The sequence below is a fragment of the Physella acuta genome, unplaced genomic scaffold, assembly GCF_028476545.2.
Source record: "Physella acuta isolate Inbredline_101_S28 unplaced genomic scaffold, ASM2847654v3 ptg000007l, whole genome shotgun sequence".
NCBI lineage: Eukaryota > Metazoa > Mollusca > Gastropoda > Physidae > Physella > Physella acuta.
In genome coordinates, this window is record NW_026731527.1 from 1,002,288 (window position 1) to 1,027,500 (window position 25,213).

Here is a 25,213-nt window from a genome sequence, read left to right on the forward strand (position 1 = left end):
GGGTAAGGGTTCGAAATAACAACACCATTTTACTTTGAAACATTTTCCATATGCAAGGTGTTGCAAATACGTTTCTCATTATTATTATCATGGTGTAGTGCTTTGTGTATTGGAATTGCTTTAGAGTTTCAATGTACAAGATCTCTTGTAATATAATTTAGTAATGAGGGTTAGAGTTAGGATAAGGGTAGACGGAAGGGGAGGGAGTGTTAAAATGAAGCTAATCTCTGAGTCAATGCTAACCATACAGTAATATCAAAGTTATATTTAATAACACAGCTAAATAAAATCTAACTAATCCACTTGTAATGAATACTGGCTACGTTACGAAGAATTACTTTCAGAGACTACCCATACAGTAATGTAAAACATATTTGTAACATTAGAGTTAATTAAAACGTTACTGATCCACAGTAAATTAGTTTTGGCTATATTATGGAAAAATTTTAGAAAATAATAAATAAACTGAGCACCTAATGAGAAAAAATATCTTGAACTGTTCAGAACCATTTTGTACTGTAATACCCATTTATTTACAAAGAGGCTCTCAGACAAATGCGCAATCGGAAAACTGCGCAAATACAAACTAATTAGACTAAAACACTAAAAAAAATGGCATGTTTCGTTTACATATTATGTTTTATTGGGTAATTTATATGTGATCATACATAAGTGTCAATTGTTTCATAAACAGTTTACATACCTTATATATACATTATGCATAAATGTAATTGTTTGTTAAATTCAATGCAGACGATGTTGCATGCTAAATGTCACTATTTAAAAAAATCCATTTTTATAAGACTAGCGTGTTTGACAGAGTATTAAGTTTAGTGTTTTTGTTTTGGTGTTGTATATTCGTAACGTTACTATTCGGGTAATTATCTTTCAATACTCTATAGAATTACGTGTCCAATGTTGACTATTTCCGCCTGTTTTTTTCTCTGTACATAAAGGTATTGCAGGATTTGTTCGATTGTGGAGATATGTTGCTGTCTTCAGCTAACAAACCTCATCCGATTAGCGGCATAGTGTAATGCAGTAATTGTTTGATTGTGGCTCGAACATGGGATATTTAAAGTAAGCAATAATGAAATTCCGCTCTCACCCCCACCCACCCCCCCCCCCCCCTTACTGCTTAAGAACGCGTTTTTTTTAAATAGTCATAAACCACAGTTTCCTTCACAATCTACCACTCTGTAACTATGCATATATTGCCTACACATAGTTACCACATTACCAATGTGTGCCACGCACGACATCACAACATCATCAACTGAGAAACACTTTATTACTCACATAATTTTTTTTTTTAAATGCAGTGCCACTTAATAATAATGCTATGAAAATACAATAATTTTTATTAATCATCATTTAGAAGTCGTAAAGAGAGTTGTAAAAACGTTAGTTTTCCTCGCTTTATTGTAGACCAAAGTATAAAATTATGTACTGACAATACTACTTGATAAAATAAAAGTAAAATTATTGTACTGTTGTGAATAGGGCTGGTAAGTATGTCACCAACCAGTTCTACGGCTCAATAAAACCCGCATGAGCCATATAGAACTTGTTGGTGACCTACTTACCAGCCCTATTGCAAGTGGACTAGTAATATTAAAAAATGTAAAGATTCCTCCATTAAACTAACGATCTATTCGGCACAGGAAGTAAAACTCATTTGTGTCTTTCGTTGGCATAAAAGGGATAATATGGTCAGCTTGATGTCTAGCTTCCTTACTCTTTCTACAGTGAGATAGGTGCCAGGCAGAGATTGGTGGACTCACTAACGCTACATTGACTTAAACCCGAATTCGAACTTCAACCTTTCCAGTGGAGGTCTTACTCTCTACCTCTTGGCCAATTCGTCCCAAGACTAGTATTTTCCTAATACAGAAATGCGTCAACATATACAATGAACAAGCGTAACAAGAGCAGACTCATACGAACCAGATGCAGTTATGCATATGTAAAAAATGAACACACAAACACATTTATAGCTACACAATTTGTATTCAATAACTTTTTATCCAGTATTTTTCTCCAGCCACGTCTGGTCTCAGTTGTTGGTTAATGTAGTTTATGCCAGGGCTACGAACATTTCCAAAATGGGACCTATTGAAAATGCAATTCAAAGTTAGTGTTTCTGTATGAAAAATTAATAACATTCATAAAAGTTTAATTTTTATATTTATTTTTAAACTTACACCTAAATAGAGAAACACTAGTTATATTAAAACTTTGTAAAACCCATGTATGTAAAATATATAAATAAACATTTATATATATATATATATATATATATATATATATATATATATATATATATATATATATATATATATATATATATATATATATATGTATATATATATATATATATATATATATATATATATATATATATATATATATATATATGTATATATATACATATATATATATATATATATATATATATATATATATATATATATATATATATATACATATATACATATATATATATATATATATATATATATATATATATATATATATATATATATATATATATATATATATATATATATATATATATATATATATATATATATATATATATATATATATATATATATTATAGCAGGACGTACGGCCCTTTGCTTGTTTTATTAATCAAATTTTGTGTGCCGCTAGGTCAATATTGTAGGCTTATTCTTAAAACTAACTTAGCCGACATAGTACTTAATAGATATCCCTGGGCGCCCAAGTCTATCGCACTGTTTCAAACGAATGTAGGCGCCGTAGCGCTCACGGGATAGCCCTGGGAGCCAAATGGTGCCTGAACGGGTACGAGCCTGATCCAAATTAGTGTTTCTATTTACCTGGATGAGCAAACTAGCAAAATCATTATTATGGCGATCACTTTCATCACATGGTAAAGCGGTATGTTCATTTTAGTAGGTTCTGGTGTTTCAAGTTTCAATAAACGTTTCCTATAATCACATAACAAAGTTACAATTATTTAGAATCTTAATTGCACAATGGCCCGCTTCTTTAAACACTTAGCTTAGCTTAGCTTAGCTTAGCTTCGTTTCGCTTAGCTTTAGCTTAGCTTAGCTTAGCTTAGCTTAGCTTAGCTTAGCTTAGCTTAGCTTAGCTTAGCTTAGCTTAGCTTAGCTTAGCTTAGCTTAGCTTAGCTTAGCTTAGCTTAGCTTAGCTTAGCTTAGCTTAGCTTAGCTTAGCTTAGCTTAGCTTAGCTTAGCTTAGCTTAGCTTAGCTTAGCTTAGCTTAGCTTAGCTTAGCTTAGCTTAGCTTAGCTTAGCTTAGCTTAGCTTAGCTTAGCTTAGCTTAGCTTAGCTTAGCTTAGCTTAGCTTAGCTTAGCTTAGCTTAGCTTAGCTTAGCTTAGCTTAGCTTAGCTTAGCTTAGCTTACCTTACCTTACCTTACCTTAGCTTACCTTAGCTTAGCTTAGCTTAGCTTAGCTTAGCTTAGCTTAGCTTAGCTTAGCTTAGCTTAGCTTAGCTTACCTTACCTTACCTTACCTTAGCTTACCTTAGCTTAAATTAGCTTACCTTAGCTTAGCTTACCTTAGCTTACCTTAGCTTACCTTAGCTAATTCAATCCTCCCTCCCTAATCTTGAAATAAATAGAAGTAACACATAATTTATACACAAATTATTTCCTTTAACTATCGCCCCCATTTGTAATAAACACTGGTCAGGCCTGGTTAAGTATGTTTTAGGTTTTGGATGCCATTGTATGAAGCTGGTATTAAAATATGGTTATTTAATTAGCGTTACTAATAATGACGGCTGAATATTGTATACCTATACATGTCGTATTTTTAAGGAAAAATAGTACAAGAAGACTTGAATACTATGATCTGAACAATGATCAGGAAAAATTAGAAGGTCAAGTAAAAACATGAAATTTATATTTGTCATTCTCATTACACAAAGACTTACACTGCACAGAACCTCTCCTTACATAAACTTACACGGTACTAAATATATTCGTATGGAATGCATTACACAGATCCGACGTATCTTTAAATAACTTCTTTATAAAGCGACAACGACCGGATCCTTATGTTACATACTAAATGGTAGTTACCATCTCCTTTAGTAAGGTCTAAAACGGCACATTCTAAAAACATAACTCTTTACACGGCATTGATTCTCTCCTTGAAAGGCTCTGGCCTTCTTCTGATAATACGTTACACGCCTCTTAACCTCTCCTTACACAACGCTAAACACTACTATAACTCTCCTTTGAAACTTTGTTATTGGGCATTTATCCCCGTACTTACATAATGCCTTACGCGGAACTGACCATATCCTCAAATACCGACTTATACGCCACTGACCTTGCATATTACTTTATACGAGCCGGCCCGCGGCATAACATACGCCGCTATTTAGTTGTTGTTTTTCTACTTTTCAGTAATTCATAATTTGTGAATTCGACAGTACCAACGCTGACACTGAAAATATTTCTTTAAAACACTATAAGTAGCTCGTTAAGGACCATAACCCCCCCCTTCCCCCCCCCCCCCCCCCCCCCAACGTTTAAAATCGTTTCAAACTAAATTATCTGCCCCTAATAGCCGTCACTAAACCCAACTCCACGAAGGTAAACATAGCTTGAACCACAGCTCACTAAGACCATGTAGGAGTGGGGATGGTAGGGAGCGCGTTTACAGCTTGTTTTCTAGCGTCTCCCAGAAGAGAATTATATATATAGATTAGTCACGAGGCATCTGAACAAGATATTCCATGCACTGTAGCGTGACTAATAGGGAACAGAAACTCTCCTCCCTCATTTTTCTTAAGCTTTTTATATCAGCCTTGACTTGAATGCCACGTCATCTCAAATGTTGGCACGCACTTGTATCGCAGCCAAAAGAAATCTTACCGGCTGCTTGACTAAATGTAATCTTAAATGCTCTACGTCCGAAGTTCACATTAACGCTTAAGATTTTAAGCCCAATACATAATTTTTTTTATCATTAACTATTTAATCAAAAGCTAACTAAAGCAGGGGTCGGCAACCTGCGGCTCGCGAGCCGCATGCGGCTCTTTTGATGTCAAGATGCGGCTCTTCAGCTCCATGCACAAATATTAATACTTATTTTAATTTATTTTTAATACTTATAAAAATATTAGTCTGCAATACTCGGTAATTAAAGATATAGATATAATAACCATGTAAAGTTTCTAATTTCGAGCAGAGCTTGCTAAACTACTTTAATATGTTTTGTGCGAAACATGTGTATGTCTTATTATGAATAAATATTATTTCATATTTTAAGCTATTTATTTTAAACGAGCCGACCCGCGGCGTATCACATGCCGCTATTTAGTTGTTTTATTTTCTACTTTTCAGTAATTCATATTTTGTGAATTCCACAGTGCCAATGCTGCCACTGAATATATTTGCTTTAAAACACTATCAGTAGCTCGTTAAGGACGATACCTCCCCCTCATTTCCCCCCCCCCCCGTGAAAGCAGCCTCCTCTTAGTTACCTCCCCTAAGTTTAAAATCGTTTCAAACTAAATTATCTGCCCCTAATAGCCGTCACTAAACCCATCTCGACGATTGTTAACATTTAGCATGAGCCACAGCTCACCAGACCAGCTTGGTGTTTTCTATCGTCTCCAAGAAGAGAATTATATATATAGATGTAATATATATATATATATATATATATATATATATATATATATATATATATATATATATATATATATATATATATAATCAAATATAATATTGAAATAAAATTGTTTGTGGCTCTTTAAAAACTGTGAAATGTGGTAAAATGTAACTTTTGGCTCTTCCGTCCCAAAAGGTTGCCGACCCCTGAACTAAAGATATCACTTCGTTAGAACAAGTCCTTTGAATATTTTACTAATGTTTTTTTATTTACAACTGTATACCAGTTTATGTAAATACATATAATACTTAAATAAATAAATAAATAAATAAATAAATAAATAAATAAATAAATATATATATATATATATATATATATATATATATATATATATATATATATATATATATATATATATATAATTATACATCACACTTACGTAACATATGCCGGTACTTTGCTAAACTTGCAATTGCGTTTGTTATGTATTTTATAACATGTTCGATTTGTTTTGGCCGTGCAGTGTGTACGATTTGTATTGGTTGAGCAGTTTGGACGATTTTTATTGGTTGAAAAACAAACACGTGCTTGCAAGGTGTCGTGGCAGTCTAGACAACGCCCAATACAATTCGCGTCTAAAAGCGAATGTGAGTATATGTTGATGGTTAGCCGCGGTGAGGTAGGGGTCTGGTGACGTATGTAGGGCGTGGTTCTAGCAGTCAAGACGAATGTTACAGCCACCCAGTGCAACAATTGGACACGATTCCCATCATTATTATCAGGTTGTAATGCTTTGTGTATTAATTAGAGGTGCGTATTGGAATGTCTTAAGGCACAGATTCCCAAACTTAATGAATTTCACCATCCTCAACATGCCGGGTTGAATGATATTTTCTCCTATTTTGTGAGGTTGTTTCTGCATGGCAATTTCTAATGCGACTGCGTATGATGCTTGCACTAATAATGTGTTTCCTTGACGAAATCTTCCTGTTCGATCAAGTCTCTGACGTTTTTAACTAACTTCATGCCGACGAGAGCTCCATATCTGTTTTATGTGTTCCGAATGACTCGTACCAAAATGATGTTTTAGTTTTGACGGTTTAATAGACTCATGACTGAGACAACTTCTCTATTCCATTTCTAGTGATGTTAGTAAAGCTGAATTTTAAATAATCATCTAATATTTACGTTTTATTTCTACCAGTTGGCGACCCCCTGAAGGCCCATGGGGTCGCGACCCACAGTTTGGGAACCCTTGGCTTAAGTGTTTTAATGTAGAAGATCTCTCGTTGTAATATAGTTTAGTAATGAGGGTTAGAGTAAGGGTAAGGGTAGGCTAAAGGGAAGGGAAAACATCAGTTAAGCTCACATCTAGGTTAAGGCTGTCAATGCAGTAATATAAAACATGCATATAATAACACATCTAATTAAAAGTAAACTGATCCACATAGAATTAATATGATGAATTATTTTTAGAGATTGTCCATACAGTAATATCAAACTTACATGTAATAACCCAGCTATCTAAAATTACACTGATCCACAGATAATGAATACATACTGGCTACGTGATGAGGACCTACTTTTAGAGACAGTAACATATAACATGTATGTAACAACACAGCAAATTAAAATGACATGTATCCACACATAATTAATACTGGCTATGTCACGATGAATTATTTCTAGAAAATAACATATATCCTGAGCGCCAAATTAGAAAAAAAAACTGTCTTCCACCTGTCAAAACCATTTTGTACTACAATGCCTTTAACGACGTTCCCAGGAAAGTGCGCAATCGTAAAACTGCGCAACGGAAAACTGCAAAAAAGAAAAACGCGCCAATACAAACGAATCATACATAAACACTAAAAAAAATTAATGATTTGTAGACATATGTTTAAGTAGACTACAAAATATGTGATCCTTTTTTTGTTGATATCTATAAATGCCCGATTTGAGAAAACTAAATTTCCAATTTGCACTTTTTAAAAAATAAATTATGCTCCTGTTGTGTGGTTTAACAATATATTTCTTTTAAACATTCGTGGCCCATGCTTTTTTGTTTGTGTACTTCTCGAAGAGCTGCCATGTTATCCGTTGCTTATGCTCTAAAGTCTGTGCAAGGAGAAGCAAAAGTTCTGGGTTTACCTGGGCTCCAACAAAAAAGAGCTACCCGAAACTGACTCTTGTGTAGATTTCTTTGCTTCTCAATTTCATCAAAACAGTCAAGTCAGGCTCTAAAGGACTGTGGGTTTACGTGGGCCCCCACAAAGAAGTCTACCCAAAACTGACTCCTGTGGAGAGGTATAGCTGCAGTTCTCTGCTGCTCAATTTCATCAAAGTAGTAAGTCAAGTCATGTTCTGTCGTAAAGAAACTAATGAACACAATGGTATTGTACTCTGGGTATCAAAGCAATGTTATTGTCGGTCATATTAATCCAGTGAAGAATACAATGCTAGCTCGTTATATCAAAGTTTGAAATTGTATTTCATGAGAGTGGATGCGTGATCAGATAATTAATCATACGACTGTTACACCAAAAGTCTGTAGTTCTGATCTAAGATATCAAAGCAGACAATTTTAGTGTAGCTCCAAGTATCATTTCGTGAATTATACACTGCTAGCTCGTTGTGTCAAAGATTAAATTTGTATTTCAGATGAGGGGAGACGTGATTGGACGATTGAGCATACGGCTGTTAACCAGAAAGTATCAAGTTCGGATTCGTAATATTACGAACGCTATTCTGTCAGTCGCAGAGCTAGCGAACGCCCCGGGTTCGTTTTGAGATGGCTAATGACAGATGTCAAATACTAAAGAGTGTCAGAACACAAAATAAAACTCAACGTGGGCTCGTGAACAAAATCTAGGGGAATAACACGCTGAACTGATGCGACTCACAACAACTTTAATCTGTCACCAACCTTTTAATATGAGTACAGGAATAAAAAGTGACACTAGGTCTGTACAAAATATAGAATCTAAGAGTACAAAATAAACCAAAACTCCAACTTACAGTTGATGGAAAATCACTAGTTTACAAATATCACAGATATGGCACTAGATAATGAACACAGCTTAAGGAAAATTACTTAAAACACTGAATGACACTAGAATCACCAATAATAGCGGAAAAACTGCCGCTATGTAACACAAAGTGGCGCCACACACATGGCACTCTCTCTTGAGATCTATGGTAAAAGGCTGCCCAGAACCTGCACGGTCAGTGTTTTTAAATCAGAGCAGAACCAGGGGAGGTCATTCCAAAGTCATAAGACTATTGGTTGAGACTTTATCAAAGTTCGAAATAACCAATTAAAATTTAGTGGAAGATTTTATCACATGACGTGACAAAAAAAAAATACTGGTGATTGTACCACAACTCTCCCAAGGTCAATTACATAAATGAAAAACTAAATTACATACAAAATAAGAAGTAAGTAGGTCACAGTAAGATGTCCCTGAGCCCACCTAGTTCTAGTGGGTACGTGACTCACATAAGCGAATGGAAAGACGGATGGGCATAAAGCTGATTATAAAAATGCCTTCATTTTGGATGAGATCACTGTAACAGATTAGCTCAACATCATCTGCCCGATGGATCATCTGGTTCGAAATAAAACTAAATGTTTTTTTTACATAGAAGAACTTGCATTCAAATATTTGTCTATCCAACTGTCACCAGGTGTATCCAATCTACTTAGCATTTTCTTCCACGTCACGTCTCCAGGTCTTTCTTGGTCTGCCTCACCCTCTTGCCCTGTGGATTCCAGGTGTTATGATGGATACATACTTCCCGAGTGTGTGGTCAATCCATTTCCATTTTCTTTTGAAGATTTCTACTTTAGCTGGCATTTGATTTGTCCGTTGCCATAGAACATAATTTTTGATGGTTTTAGGGTAGCGAATTAGCAGGATCTTTCTGAGACATGAGTTTATAAATGATTGTATTTTCTTTTTATTTACAGCAGTTATTCTCGACATCTCAGCTGCGTAGAGTTAAACAGGTTTTACTAGTGGGTTGAAGATCCGGATTTTTTTTTTATTCCAAGGGTTAAATCTCCAGAATCCCAAGCACTGTTTAGTTAGTTGAAGACTGCTCTTGCCTTGTCCGTCCTAATTTTTATGTCTTCTTCTGTTCCGCACTGCCTATTAACAATACTTCCAAGTTAGGGGAGTCTATTAACTTCTTCTAGGGCTTCTTCTGCCAATGTTATATGGGTGCTGTTTAATGCATTGACTTTGAGAACTTTACTTTTCCCTCTGTGGATGTTCAGTCCCAGGTATGTAAAAAAATAAGCAGCACTGTTGTTTTTTTCTTGCATTTGCTGTTGTGTGTGAGAAAGAAGAACCAGGTGGTCAGCAAAGTTGACATCTTCATAATCCAGCAGGAACAGGAATTGTGAAAGAAGCAACCCTGCCTTACTCCTTCCTTATTGTGAAGGCCTCCGAAGTCTGTTGGCCATGCACTACTCTATATTTAACTTTCATATGATGACATAATAATGTTGACTATTTTCTGTGGCACCCCAACGAGTTCCTTATTGACTATCTATTCAGGCTATCAAAGACCTTCTCGTAATCTATGGAATTAATATAGAGAGATGAGTTCCACTCGTGGTTCTGTTCAATGATGATGCACAGGGTTTACGCATGACCAGTTGATCTCGAAGCTGTGGTCTATCGCTTCCTTCATTCTGTTTAATAACATTCTGTTGAAGACTTTGCCTGGGATGGACAAAAGTGTTATCCCTCTATAGTTAGAGCATGCATTAAGATCGCCTTTGTTTGTAAGGTTTATGAGTAGTCCCTCCTTCTGCTTCTCTGCTATTTGTTCATTCTCCCACATTGTTTTAATTAGTGTGTGTAGTAGTGTGGTACTAGTTTATATATCTGCTGCCAGTGCTTCAGCCGGTATACCATCTATTCCTGGAGCCTTCCAATTTTTCAGCTTTACGTATCTCTTCTTTTGAAGGTGGGTCACAGTTTATAGGGAGATTACTTTCAGCTGGTGGTATATCTTGCGTGCACTCTGGTGTTGGTCTATTCAGTAGTTCTTCAAAATGTATTGCCCATCTCTTATTCTGTCCTTCCTAAATAACTCTGTTTGTCTTTCCTTATGCTTTTCTTGACACTTTTGTTTGTTTCAGTATACTCTTCCAGGAGTGTAAGAGACTATCTTTAATTACTAAATTACTTGTGGCACACAAGTCAGCGAATCTTCCTCCGTTTTCGTTCATCTCACCTAAACCCCGCTGTCCCATATATTCTTCATATCCTCTGTTGTCGCCTCAAATCTTAGCATTAAAGTCGCCCATGAGTATAAGGATGTTTCTTCTTGGGCGATTCTAGATAATGGTCATTAGACTGTTGTATAATTCATCTATGCAGTCATTTGTTGGGGCGTAGGCCTATATTATGCCCATGTTTATTCGTCTTATTTTAGTTTAAAGCTGGATTTTATGACCTGCGGGCAGTGTACCTCTCATCAAATGAGAGCACTTTGTGCTTTGTTTGACAGCATGAATGCGACTCTTTGAGTGTGGTGCATTTTCAACCTCGTGGCCTGAGAACAGCAGTAGTTCTTTTGTTATTAGACTTTGTTGTCAGTTATCCTGGGTCTGCTATTACAGACATACAGAATTGAACTTTATATCTATTTATATAATTCTCTTCTGGGAGACGCTAGAAAACAAGCTGTAAGCGAGCTCTCTACCACCCCCACTCCTACATGGTCTAGTAAGCTGTGGTTCACGCTAAATGTTTACAAGCAGAGACGGGTTTAGTGATGACTATTAGGGACAGATAGTTTAGTTTAAAACGATTTTAAAAGTAGTGGGGAGGGGGGTGGTGTAACTAAGTGGAGTTTACTAACGGAGGGGGGGGGGGGGTGGAGGAGGGGGGTATCGTCCTTAAAGAGCTACATATAGTGTTTTAAAGAAATATTTTCAGTGGCAGCGTTGGTAGGCCTACTGTCGAATTCACAAATTTTGAATTACTGAAAAGTAGAAAAAAAACAACAACTCAATAGCGGCGTATGATATGCCGCGTGTCGGCTCTTATTAGATATTTGCTTTGCGAAGTGACGGTACCATAGCCAATGAGGTTTTACCGAGGCGTGGTTATTCTCTACATTCCTCCGTCCGCTGTTCGCTGGCAATTACATACTAGAGCCAAAGCAAAATCTACAGTAGGGTTGTGTCCACTTATTTGATTTCTCATGCTGACCTCATGTTTAACCCCCAACCATCGGCATGAATAAATATAGTAAAAACTCGACTTGATCGCCATAGTGTAATATTCTTAAAGCGTTTTTTATTTAAATGAATGATTAAAACATTAATATGACTGCTTTTGTAACAAAAGGTTTCATTTTACAAACGTTCGTTTTTTGGAATAAACAAATTCAAAGAACTTGTGCCATCCTTCATAAAACTTTAAAACGTGTAAAAAAAATTTCATTTTGTTCCTTTAGTGCCAATTACTTCCCTTGATAGATGAAAGAAATATTACTTTTCCTTAAAAAACATTACTTCGGGAAAAAATACTTTTTGTTTGTTTTGATGTTAAAAAAATTACATAATTAATAAATTGCAATATGGTTGGTAAATTGGCGCCCCACAATGTGCTATTCGGCACCTAGGGCTTTCCCGTCAGTGCTGTGGCGCCGTTTGTTTTAAACAGTGCGATAGACTATGGATATAATAACATGTTTTCCCTTTACAGTTTTGTGAGCACATGCATTATGGCTACAGGACATTACCCCCCTGATTATTCCCCCCCGGACATTTCCCCCCCCCGTATTTACCCCCCGGAGCAATTACCCCCCTGTCAATTACCCCCCCCCCCCCCGGGTAATTACCCCCCCCCTCTCAAGTTAAAATCCTAACTCTAACTAGAATTTTATACCTATATACTACTTTAATCCAAACCTTAAGAAAAAGACCAAAACCTAAGCATCCACCTTAGCCTAAAACTCCACACAAAACCAAAACCCTAACCCTAGCCCTAAACCTAAACCTAGCCCTAAATCTTAACCCTAACCCTAACCCTAACCCTAACCCTAGCCCTAAAACATAACCCTAACCCTAACCCTAACCCTAACCCTAACCATAACCATAACCATAACCATAACCCTAACCTCTATATTTTATTTAAGTAAAAATGTACATCGATCTGATAAAGTAACTAACTGGAATATAACAGACCAGTGTTGTTAGTGTAAAATGGTGGACGTAATAACTGATTTAGATCAAATGCAACCAATAAAAGTTTTTACATTTACATTGCCTTTTTTTTAAATTGTACAACAACTAGTATTTTCATTCGTCCTCTACAGGGTTAAAGCAGCATAATAGTTAAATATAAACACGAAATTAACAACGTTTTCATCAAAGATATTTGAACATACCGAATGCCTGTTTTACAACATAAGACCAGCACAATAAAAGGTTACCCCGATACCCCTATAGTGCGGTATTATTTATAACATTTGTATCTGATAAGTTAACTTGTAACTAAACTGCAAAATCGTAATCCTTGTTATTTATGTACGTACATCCCTGGCTTACAGTCGTTAATTAATTTGAAATGTTACGTTTTAGAAAATCAATTTTCGCATTCCTGTAACTTAGACTTACACAACGCTAACCATCCTTGGACCACGCCTGGAACTTAAATGACCATCGCCCCACATAAAACTGATCTAAGCTTTATATACAAATCATTGCCTGACACGTCACTGAACTCTTCATCATAATCACTCATGTAGACACTGTTTGTTCGGAAGAAACAGATGAAAAGGGGAAAAAACAATGGCGACATAGCATTGAACTTCAACTGAGAAGACGAATGATCTCAATTCAGCTATGGTGTCGCATATAGGCCTAAATACATTTTTATCACGTCTACAGCGCATGGTTACAGCATGACATATTGAAGTGAAATTAATTTCTACTCCGAGTCCACACTTATTTATTAATATATTTTTTTTATATTCCTTCAATGCTGAGGTAATTTCGCTAAAAATACACTACCATTCACAAAATACCTCAGTAGAAAAGATGAGAGTAGCTGCTATGACTAGTTCACAAAGTGGAGAGAGGCAAGACGCAGTTATTTTTGACAATTTTATATATGCTTGAAATGACTTATTGTATGGTATAGTCAAAAAACAAAAAAAAATTGCTTGAGACTCACAGGAGACTAGGATAGTCTTTCGTGACTACGGACGGGACGTCTCTAATAAACATGCATATGTGTATGTATAAATAAATAAATAATTATATATATATACTAGCCGTCCCGGCCAGGCCCTGCTCTGGCTTCTGTGAAAAACCTTTCTGTTAAAGACCATTACCTGTGTGTTTAGTAATCATCATAAACCCGGCATTGCCCACCCAAACCACAACCAACCAAAACAACAAAACGCAAACATAACGCTAACACAATTACAAATACAAACGAAAACAAAAACCTAACAACAAACCCAACCACAACCACAAACACCAATACAAACACAAAGAAAAAACAAACAAAAAAGCAAACGAAAACAAAAACCTAACAACAAACCCAACCACAAACACCAATACCAACAAAAAAAACGAAAAAGCAAACGAAAACAAACCAAATCCAAACGCAAAACCAACCAAAAACACAAATACAAACCCAAAGAAAAAAACACAAACAAAAACGAAGAAAGAAAGAACAAAAACGAACCAAATCAAAACGCAACCACTAACGCAAACCCACCTAAACACAAAGAAAACACTAACGCGAACATAAACGCCCGGGGCGGAATCACCTGTTTTAGCTTAATGAACGACTATAGTACCCCAACTTATTCATAGACTTTTGCACTCACTTAAACGAACGCGCCTGTTTCAATTTAATGAACAATTTTAATACTCCAAGCTTATCCGTAAAATACCTACAACATTTGCACTTGATCAATCCCCGCTAGTTATGTAATTATTTTTTTTTCCCAACACCAAAACAAAGTAATTAAAAAGTAAATTATTTTCGACTAATGCAATGGTTTTATAAAGGGAAGTAATTGTGCTTTCCTAATTTATCAAAGGGAAGTAAGTGCTATAGGGCTAAATAAAGACATAATTAGAATTGTTGTAAAAGATGATATTTTTTTAAAATTTGTGTTTAATGAACATGCCGACAATAGTTACTATAATTTGAAAAATGAAAATTATTTCCCAACACTTTTAATAGTAATTTTTTAGCTCATAAATTTAGACATATGCGCACGATAATTTTCTAACACTTAAATTCATCCAAGACCAGCGACAAACATATGCATTACATATAGAACTGAGCTTTATATATTAGATACATACATACATACACATATATATATATATATATATATATATATATATATATGTATATATATATATATATATATATATATATATATATATATATATATATATATATATATATTTATTTATATATAATATTTTAGTGCTTAAATACAAGTATTTAACCAAAAATATTTCTTAAATTAAAAAATATAACCGTTTCTTTAAAATCCAGACCCTACGACAACCATTAAGTTAATGCTGTTTGTTTTAGTCGTACCTTGATGCAGTTGAGGGAAGTGTCATGCTGAAAAGGGAACATACTCAAGAATAAAAAAAACTCAAATACACAATGAGTAACACTAAAGTGTTATCTCACCCGTTTAGTGATACTAAACTATCAGCGTTCGCATAGAAAATTGACGATTATTTATTTTTACAGAAACCGCCTATTAATAAATAACATTTAATCTCTACATAAGTGTGCTCTAGTATTATGTGAGTACAACTTTTTTATTCTTTTAGATGATGAGTGTGAATTTTATAGAAGGTCTTTTTTATTTTTTACAAAGTTTTCGACATATGTTTTAACATCTCTCCCGTTTAGTGATAATAAACAATTAGCGTTCTCAGTGAAAATGGACCTAATACCAGATATACTAGTTTGTGTTGGTTGTGCTTGTTGGTTTTAGTAGCATACATTAAATTGATTAAAATTCGCATTATGATGTATTTTATATTTGTTGATATGAAAAGATAATGTTTTTTTATAACGTAAATACAAATATTAATATTGATTTCTTGGATTTTTTTTCCTGTAAATATTTGGTATCATCGCTATGAAATCTTATTTTTAAAACATTAATGCATTAGTTTCATACCTAAAAGTTTTGAGTTGTTTATAATTAACACTAAATGACACAGGGGAAGTAAGCAGTAAGAAAATTCGATTTCCTTTAACAGGTGAAAAACAAAATATATATATAAAAACTTCGGGATGTTTTCAATTATTAAGTGGCCTATCCTTCCGATGTTTAATTTGATGTTTATAAATATCCATAGTTACATATATCATGTTACTAAAGTTAGCCCTGAAATGTTATCATTATTTTTATGTTCGTTTAAATCAGTACTCGTAACTGATTTGCTCTGTAATTGACGGATTTTTTTTTTATATTTAGACAAATACATAAAAAATATCTATATAACTATTGAAACTTTTCAATATCTCAAATTTATTAAATTTAGAGTTTAATATTGTACAATTTAATTCATTTAGTAAAATTAATAAACAGTGATTTTTAATATTAGATAATAATTATCAAACAGGTATTTCGATGTAGTACACAATGAGTACACTTGTCCGAATGATGTTGCTAAAAGCACAATAAGGATGGAAACAAATTACATATAGCACATCACGTTTTTTGGATGTTCAGTTTTGTTATGTTTTATAATATCTAAATACTAATTAACACATTTTACCGACCAGCGATGTGCGTATTATCTCTAAACAACATTTTAAATAAAATAATTAATTTTAAAATAATTTGAATGCTTGTAAAACAAAATTCATGAACAAAATGTCCTGTTAATCATAATTAATAGTGTAAACTAGTTGTTACGTGGTTTATATATATTCAAGTTGAATCGAAATATCACAAGGGAAGCTACCAGCTATAAAGAAAGATATTTTAATAAACATCAGGAAAAGAAAGGGAGGTAATGAAAATACGATAAGTTGTGTAGCTTATATATCGTTTATCTTTCCATTGTAATTATATATTCTTTTTGAAGCCTACATACAATACATTCTTTGAGGTATGTAGCCGACTCATGTATTAATTTGTTAAGATGAAATGTGTTAGTAATAAGAGTTTGGCCTGGATAACAAAGTAGTTTTGCTTTTTTACATCGGGCAAAGGATAGTCAAATGCCATCCTTATGTTTTTTTATTGCTTTATCCAAATGCTTTAGTCAGTGAGAGAGAAAGAAAGTTGCACGTTGTACGTTTTCTACAACTTGGCATTACATACCAGGTGGTTGCTTTACATAAAATTGGCAATGACAAAAATATTTTCTTTATTAATACTCCTGGTATACTTTGGTATACATATATACATACATGCATATATATATATATATATATATATATATATATATATATATATATATATATATATATATATAACGTAATGTTTGGATTTTGTATTTGAACAGTAGCTGACTATTAACATTGTTTCACTTTGATAAAGCCCTTTTATTAGTGTTTTTACTACCGTCGGTACTCTTTCTTCATATTTACCTGGGTGGACTAGTTAGCATAACAATTACAACGGTGACCAGTTTTATCAGCTGGTAAAGTAATATATTCATCTTATTTGGATGTGTGTTGTTTCTGGTTCCATTACATGTTTACTGTAATCACAAAACAAAATTTAAATTATTTAGAATCTTTACTTCATATTTACACTTAAAACATTTAATGGCTGCATTTTCTTACTAGCATGTAAAAATACATTTTCTAATTTCTTCTACTGTCAGATTGTCACTGAATTTGACGTATATAGTTGTTTTAATCACTGGACTCATGTAAACGGCTTTCGGACAAGTGCCTTTCGAGCAATAGTCCCAGTTGGGCAAAGGTCAATTCGGGAAACGGTCTTCGGAAAATTGTCTTTTGGGAAAACTTCCGGCTCCCAAATAATAGAACATGATAAACTAAACATATGAACATGCAAGGAGATGTAATTTCATGTAAACAATTCAAAAAGAAAAAACTTATATATATATATATATATATATATATATATATATATATATATATATGATCATACAATGTTACACAATTACAAAATACACTCACATAAACGTTTTCAGACTTTTGCGTACACAAGATGATGATTAAATTGGGGAGCTGATGATAAAATAGTTAATCACGACACATCTCTATTGCCATAAACTCAAGCGAATGCTATAATATGCCTATATGTCGTACAATTCAATGGTACACAGGGGATATAGGATTTCTGCTCTTTGTTATATATTCAATCTATTCAATATATTTACCTCAATAAAGGCTTAATACAATGTCAAGGGAGACCTTAACTTAGCTTAGCTTAGCTTAGCTTAGCTTAGCTTAGCTTAGCTTAGCTTAGCTTAGCTTAGCTTAGCTTAGCTTAGCTTAGCTTAGCTTAGCTTAGCTTAGCTTAGCTTAGCTTAGCTTAGCTGTTGACTCATTGGGCATACCTTTAAATTAATACATATCCTTAAACTGGTCAAGATCTTTCCTATAGGCGTAACACAATATACAAATCGATAAATCTTATAGAATTACTAACAGTAATTACACTGTCGTCATACTTGGTCAAGTCTCACAAAATAGTATGTGAACTATACCCCGTTGACTCCTATTTTAGCAATTTTTTTTTCTCGATTTAAACTTCCGAAGAATTCGTCCACCAAGCGACAGTGTGTAATGCAGTAATTGTTTGATTATGGAGTTATGTTGCGATCTTTAGCTAACGAACTTCGTCCGGTTAGCGAAGTGTAATGCAGTAATTGTTTGATAGTGGAGATGTGTAGTTGTCTTCAGATAACGAGCCTCGTCCGTCAGGGAGTCTAAAAAAAAAGGGATATTTGAAGTAAAAAATTGAACTTCCGATCTTGCCGACCCCCCACCCCCCACTTTAATGTACAAGAATGCAGTTTTTTAAACAGTCATAAATCACAGTTTCCTTCACAGTCTACTATAGAACTATTTGTTTATTCCAGCCGCCTTTACTCTTCTTAACCTAAGTTAGGTAGTTAGGTGCCAATCAGAGCTGGGTGGACTCACTGACATTCCGCTGACTTAAACCCATATTAGAGAGACTTTCTAGATGAAAATCCAAGTAGTTATTTGCTAAAACTGAAATGCGTCAAAATAATCAATGAACTAGCCTAATAAGCACAGACTCAACGAACCAGATACAGTTATGCCATGGTAAAAATGAAAACACAAAAAAATATCATGCTACACATTTTTTATTTTAACATTTATAATCCAGTTTTGTTTTTCTTCAGCGGTGTCTGTTTCAATAGTTACCTACTCTCATTTTTGTAGCTCAACGACCCGGGTTCAAAGCACTATTCCTGCAAATTTGAAAATATTTTTAGCGCAGAAACATCTCAATGAATATTCTCAACATCTTCCCAAAGTTTCATGACGATCGTGTGAACTGTGTCACCACAATTCACTTTTATTATTTTTATATATCGTATATAGAGAAAAATCGCACCCTCCAGTGGCGCCGCCCTTGCGAAATTAAAAATGATTTTTTTTTACAAAAAACCTTCCCCAGAGTGTTATAGTGAACACACCAAAGATTGATAGCGATCGGATTAATGCTGTGAAAACGCAATCGACGTTTATTTTTATTTACCGTATATAGAAAAAATCGCACCCTTCCTTGGCGCCGCCCTTGCTAAATTAACTTTTTTTTTACAGAACCCTACCCTTGAGAATTATAATCAACTCATCAAAGTTTCATGCCTATTGGATGAACGGTGTCAAACCAAAATCGACATTTGTTTTTATATACCGTATATCGAGAAAAAAACAAATCGCGAATGTGAAATTTATTTTTCGCAGGAACCTCCCCAGGATTATTCTCAACATCTTCCCAAAGTTTCATGCCTATCGGATGAACGGTGTTACTGCAATTCACTTTTATTTATTTTATAAACCATATATAGAGGATAATCGCACCCTCCCGTGGCGTCGCCCTTGCGAAATTAAAAATGATTTTTTTTACAGAACCATTCCTTGAAATACTCTAATCAGCTCCCTAAAGATTGACGGCGATTGGATGAACAGTGTGAATTTGCAATCGACTTTTATTTTTTTAATATACCGTATATAGAAAAAAAAAAAAATCGCGCCCTGTCGGGCGCCACACATGCGAATTTGAATTTTTTTTTATTCCAGAAACCTCCCCAGGAATGTTCTTAACAACTTCCCAAAGTTCGAAGGCGATGTGATAAGAGGTGTGGTAATGCTTAAAAGACACACACACACACACACACACACACACACACAGACACACACACACATTGCTTTATATATATATATATATACTAGCGTACCCGTCCCCCGCGCGTTGCCGCGGGGATAGAAGTAAGTTTGACGAAATGTATTAGAAGGATTTCAGCAACGCGTTACCAATCATATATTCTAAGACGCGAGACCGTCTTTTCTAAAAGTGAGTTATTTAAATATAAACAATGCCTGCACTTGGATCATAAATATCGGGACACGGGTTTACCTACACTACCGCATGAAAACATTGAATGTACATTGATCACTCACCGAAATAATATGGTAGAACACACTTCGGTGACCGCCCATGTGTCAAAGACGTAGAGGGGCGCTCTCAGGGCCCCCACCCCCCGATTACACTACCGCATAAGGGCGGCGTACGACCCCTGGCTCCTTAAAACTAACAGGCGCCATCGTGCCAAATAGCATCCTGTTAATAATGATGCTGATTTCGTCATTCGCTAAAGTGACAAAAATGAACAGGATTTTTTTCTTTAACACGTAAAAAAAGTATTTGACGTGTTTTAAACATCAGTGTGACTGATCAATATGCTAGCGTTACTAATGGTCTATTATTAGATGCTCGATCTCTATTTCTGACTGGATTGTCTAATAATAGATGCTTATTGCATCATTCGCAAAGTGACGAAACTCTACAGTAGGCTCCTCATATTCAAAAAGTTATTTTTTCATCTTTCGAAAGGTAACGAAACTGTACCGAAGGATTTCCTCGTGTTACAAAGTTATTTTTAGAAGCCTGTTGTAGTTTTACTGCTGAATTTAGTAGTACCCCTTACTCGCTATGCAGGACGATCGATTAACGGATGCCAAGTGCCAACATCGTCGCTCTAAAACTCTGGGCGCCAAACCGTGTATTGACGAAAGTTGTACCTTATATGGCGCTGCCCATAAGAAACTTTAGCTTTCTTTTTCGCAGAAATATTCTCGGGAGTATTCTCATTTACTCCCTAAAGTTTCATGGTACTCGGATGAACCGCATCCGAGTTTTATTTTTTATAAACCGTGTATAGAGAAAAAAAAATCGCTACCCCCCCCCCCCCCCCCCCCGGGGGGCGCCGCCCTTGCAATATTAAACAATATTTTTCTCCAGAACCCTATCATTGAGTGATCTAATCATCTCCCCAAAGTTTCATGGTACACGGATGAACGGTGTGAAACCGAAATTTTATAAACCGTATATAGAGAAAAATCGCAGCCTCCCGTGGCGCCGCCCTTGCGAAATTAAAAAAAGGATTTTTTTTTAAAGAATCCTTCCCTGAATTGTTCTAATCAACTCCCCCAAAGTCTCATGGCTATCGAATAACGGTGTCACACCAAAATCGACTTTTATTTTTATATACCGTATATAGAGAAAAATCGCACCCTCCTGTGGCGCCGCCCTTGCGAAATTAAAAATGATTTTTTACAGAACCCTTCCCTAGAGTTTTATAATGAACTCCCCAAAGTTTCATGCCTATCGGATAAACGGTGTCACTGCAATTCACTTTTATTATTTTTATATACCGTAAATAGAGAAAAATCGGACCCTCCCGTGGTGCCGCAAATTTTCGCATAAACCTCCCCAGGAATATTCTCAACAACTTCCTAAGGTTTCATGCCTATCGGATGAACGGTGTCACTGCAATTCACTTTTATTATTTTTATACACCGTATATAGAGAAAAATCGGACCCTCCCGTGGCGCCGCCCTTGCAAAATTAAAAATGATTTTTTTACAGAACCCTTCCCTAAAGTGGTATGATGAACTCCCCAAAGTCTCATGGCTATCGGATGAACGATGCCAAACCAAAATCGACTTTTATTTTTATATACGGTTTATAAAGAAAAACAAATCGCGCCCTACCGGGGCGCCACCCCTGCGAATTTGAAATATTTTTTTTTCGCAGAAACCTCCCCAGGAATATTCTCAACCAAAGTTTCACGGCGATGTGATGCGAGGTGTAGTAATGCATAAAGGACACACACACACACACACACACACACACACACAGACACACATACATTGCTTTATATATATATATATATATATATATATATATATATATATATATATATATATATATATATATATATATATATATATATATATATCAAGGGCGTAGCGAGGGGGGTGGCGGGGGGTGCGGACCGCACCGGGTGACACCATTTAGGGGGGTGACACCAAGGCAAAAAATAGCAAAATATATAGAGAAAAACTCGAGGGTAGGGTGCAAATCGAAAGTTTGGGGGGGGGGGGGGGGGGGTTCAAATCGAAAGTTTGAGGGGGGGGGGGTGCAAATCGAAAACTCGAGGGGGGGTGCAAATCGAAAGTTTGAGGGGGGGGGGGGTGCAAATCGAAAATTTGAAAGTTTGTCCCTGGGAAGGGTCTCTATGTCTCTGGGGGGGGGGGGGTGACACCATTAAGTGCCGCACCGGGTGACACCCGACCTCGCTACGCCACTTATATATATATATATATATAATAATATATATATATATATGTATAAACATATTTTTTTAATATTGCAAGGGCCGCGCCCCCCCCCCGGGGGTGGGAGGTCGAGCGTTTTTTTCTCTATACACGGTATATAAAAAATAAAACTCGGATGCGGTTCATCCGAGTGCCGTGAAACTTTAGGGAGTAGATGAGAATACTCCCGAGAATATTTCTGCGAAAAAGAAAACTAAAGTTTCTTATGGGCGCCCCTCTACGTTTCTGAGACATGGGCGGTCACCGAAGTGTGTTCTACCATATTATTTCGGTGAGTGATTAATGTACACTCAATGTTTTCATGCGGTAGTGTAGGTAAACCCGTGTCCCAATATTTATGATCCAAGTGCAGGCATTGTTTACATTTAAATAACTCACTTTTAGAAAAGACGGTCACGCGTGTAAGAACATATGATTGGTAACGCGTTGGTGAAATCCTTCTAATACATTTAGTCAAACTTTCTTCTATCCCTCGGAAACGCGGGGTACGGGTAAGCTAGTATATATATATATATATATATATATATATATATATATATATATATATATATATATATATATATATATATATATATATATATATATATATAACGTAACGATTGAATTGTATTTGATCAGTAAGCTAAGTCTAGCTATTGGATAACATTATGTTAATGTGCTAGAGTATTTCCATTAGTGGTTTTACTACCGCCCGCACTCTTTGTTTATATTTACCTGGCGCATGCTAACAAAATCAATATCATAATGACGATCAGTTTCATTAGCTTGTAAAGTAAGATGTTCATCTTAGTTGACTCTCTGTTGTTTCTAGTTTCTATAAACATTGCCTATAAACACAGAACAAAGTTAAAATTAGTAAGAATAAAATTTTATATTGAATCGCTTCCTTAAAACACTTAATGGCCAAACTTTGTTCCTTGCGTGTAAATATTTTCTTTTCTGCTTAGCTATTTCAGTCCTCCTTCCCTAATCCTGAAGGAAATATAAATAATACATAATTTATACAGAAATTATTTCCTTTAACTTGTGCCCCACTCTGAAAGAGACACTGGTCGAGCCAGGTAAGTATGTTTTAGGTTTTCCGATGCCATTGTAGGAAGTTTGAATAATAACAATTTAAATGAGCTTTAATAATAATGACGGCGCCATTGTTATTCTTCTTCGTTCTTAATTTTTAGTGTTGGAAGGGATCGAGCCTTATCTGCAAGAGGGTTTGAACTCGAGGATTTTGTTTTCGAATTCTTTAACCATTAGCTTTTGCCGACTCGACCACGCCTCCATCACAATTAAGGATACGTGTCAACTGGTTATACGGCATTGAGGCAATTTACTCCGATTTCAACCTGCTTTTCTTTGTTGATTTGCTTACATAGCTTTGTCTAACCAAGAACAAACTACAAGGCAACAGTTGTTTGATTTTGGAGCTGTCTCTCCTAGAAGAGTTGCTGTCCCATGCTAACTAGCCTCATCTGCCTGAGGGTTCGAACTCAATCTTTTCGATTTACCAATCATAAGCTTTATTGTCTCGTCCACGCCGACCCCTGACGTCTGAATGATTTATTTATTGTTTCTTTCAGACTTTTTTCTCCCGGAGGGGGGTGTACTTGATATTTTCGGGTAGGGGGGTGTACTTGATATTTTAGGGTAGGAGCAGTAGTATATTAGGTCCCTTTTGGGTCGCGTGGGTGAAGGGTGAGCAGGATGCGGATGAGGATGCGCAAAGGATGCGCAAAGGATATATAGGAAAATACTCGGGATGCGGAGGGTGAGGCGGGACAATGAGATATAGTAAAATACTCACCCACAACAACGTTATAGTACGACGTGTCAAAGGACACACCGTTTAAAATGTCTACATTTTAATTTCACCAAAATAATGACGTAAAACCTAAATATGATATGACGTTAGCATACATATCATTCTATCAAATCACTCTAAAGTACAAATCAATAATTTTGATTGATTAAGGGGCTGGGTGAGTTATTTTTATCTCTATTCGCCCTTCCCCTTCCCTTTGTCCGCAACCCCTTCCCCTTCTCCCATCCCTAAGCTCAATACCAACCGATAGATAAACAGTTCGTACCACTACCCACACTATACCTATTCCATTAAAGAGACAAAGGAAGTATGACAAAGTAACAAGTCTACATTTATCTACATTCAATTAACAACCCCTAGACACGACTTACACAGACTGGGATACATAACTTGTAGGCACCACTCCTCAATGAATACCACATGCGCCCTAGCCTTTGTCCGCCGCCCTCGCCCCCATCCCTAAACACATTAACAACCGCTAGATAAACAGACCGTACCTCTACCAACACTATTCCTTGGACAGGCAAAGGACAAAGTAACCAACCTACAGACAAACATTTATCTGTATTCATTTACTTCACAAGTGACAACTTTCCCATCCAAACTTTTAAAGCTTTCCATATACAAATAAAAACATACAAACCCAACTTTTAAACCTGTCTTGTAGAAAACAAGAAAACTTCAAAACAAGGTAATGAAAAAAGCTCTAGAGCCTCCGTTAAGTGTGGCGCCCAACACACGAGGTCGACGCGGGTCGATGAACATTATATGTTTACTCGATCAAAAAACCTATGACACTGTACGTATAACTGTTAGTGAAAAGTATGGCGCCAGCTTGTCTCGGTTCGTAGGATACGTGGAAACAATAAT

General features: G+C 35.5%; 2 long non-coding RNA genes across 2 annotated transcripts in view; both read right to left on the bottom strand.

The window, feature by feature from the left end:
• Positions 1–1,990: 1,990 nt before the first annotated feature.
• Positions 1,991–6,100, bottom strand: LOC131943060 (uncharacterized). Its single transcript, XR_009386838.1, has 3 exons — positions 6,078–6,100; positions 2,865–2,975; positions 1,991–2,112 (listed from the first exon to the last, which is right to left on the bottom strand). It is a non-coding gene; the product is annotated as an uncharacterized LOC131943060 (long non-coding RNA).
• Positions 6,101–18,975: 12,875 nt separating this feature from the next.
• Positions 18,976–25,213, bottom strand: part of LOC131943926 (uncharacterized) — a 10,984-nt gene continuing 4,746 nt past the window's right edge. Inside the window, exons 2-3 of the long non-coding RNA XR_009386981.1 lie at positions 23,239–23,351; positions 18,976–19,088 (exon numbers count right to left, since the gene is read on the bottom strand). This is a non-coding gene — a long non-coding RNA (uncharacterized LOC131943926). The remainder of the gene's footprint in view (positions 19,089–23,238; positions 23,352–25,213) is intronic.